The sequence below is a fragment of the Sinocyclocheilus grahami genome, unplaced genomic scaffold (genome assembly GCF_001515645.1).
Source record: "Sinocyclocheilus grahami isolate Dianchi unplaced genomic scaffold, SAMN03320097.WGS_v1.1 scaffold3564.1, whole genome shotgun sequence".
NCBI lineage: Eukaryota > Metazoa > Chordata > Actinopteri > Cypriniformes > Cyprinidae > Sinocyclocheilus > Sinocyclocheilus grahami.
Window position 1 is genome coordinate 14,921 of NW_015508668.1, and position 991 is coordinate 15,911.

The window sequence follows — 991 nt, forward strand, 5'->3', positions numbered from 1 at the left end:
ATTTCTGAAGATCATGTGACACTGAAGACTGGAGGAATGATGCTTGCTTTGGTATGTTCCCCTACGCACCTATCTATTAATTGTCAATATATTCAAACAACAAAAAAAAGTTGTTTTGAATTGTAATAATATTTCACAATATTACTATGTTTTTGATCAAATAAAAGCAGCCTTGGTGAGTAGAAGAGACTTTTTCAGCTTTACAAATGTTTTTATACACACACACCCACATAAACACACAGACAGAGACAGAGCAAAACATGTCTTACATTTTTGTGGTTGACACATTTCATCAGGACCAGTTCTCTGTAGGCCCGTTTGGCGTGGGTTTGGTTCTGAAAGGGTCGGCTAAGTTTCTTAATTGCAACATTTCGTTCAAGGACATGGTCGTACGCTGAGCTAAAAAGACAAAGAGAGAAAGCCAAACACAAGCTTTCATTCACCACACTTACTACCGTGAGCCGTCTTAATGACAATGTTTCTTTCATATTTTACAGGCTGATAATAAATCCATTCAACTTACCAGACGATGCCTTGTGCTCCAGATCCGATTGGTCTTAAATTCTGATAGCGCTTCAAAACGGTGAACGTGGAATCTCCTACATCTATGCTGTAGTATTCCTTCTCACGCTTATTCCTGTTCATGGTGAAAACCGTTCTGACTGCGTCTTGGGCATTCAAGAAGAACTTCCCCTTCAAATATCTGAAAAGACAAAAAAGAAAGAAACGCATGAGTACATTTTAACCTTAATTTGTTTTGGTTATGCCGTTGAAAAGAAAGAACAAATAATGTGGTTTGCCAATAAAACACACTTTCAAAAGAACTTGGCCTTCAAAGTTAAGTAAAATGCATAAATGCAAATTTATGAGTCCTAGACTAAAATAATGCAACAGAGCACTGCAACCAGGAATGATATATTGCATATTCATCTTATATTTGTAAATTTTGGTGTCTATATATAAAAGAGCTACAGTTTGCCTATTGCAATGA

General features: G+C 36.4%; 1 long non-coding RNA gene across 1 annotated transcript in view; it reads right to left on the reverse strand.

The window, feature by feature from the left end:
- Window positions 1-258: 258 nt before the first annotated feature.
- Window positions 259-991, reverse strand: part of LOC107576352 (uncharacterized) — a 5,094-nt gene continuing 4,361 nt past the window's right edge. Inside the window, exons 2-3 of the long non-coding RNA XR_001608038.1 lie at window positions 524-703; window positions 259-399 (exon numbers count right to left, since the gene is read on the reverse strand). This is a non-coding gene — a long non-coding RNA (uncharacterized lncRNA). The remainder of the gene's footprint in view (window positions 400-523; window positions 704-991) is intronic.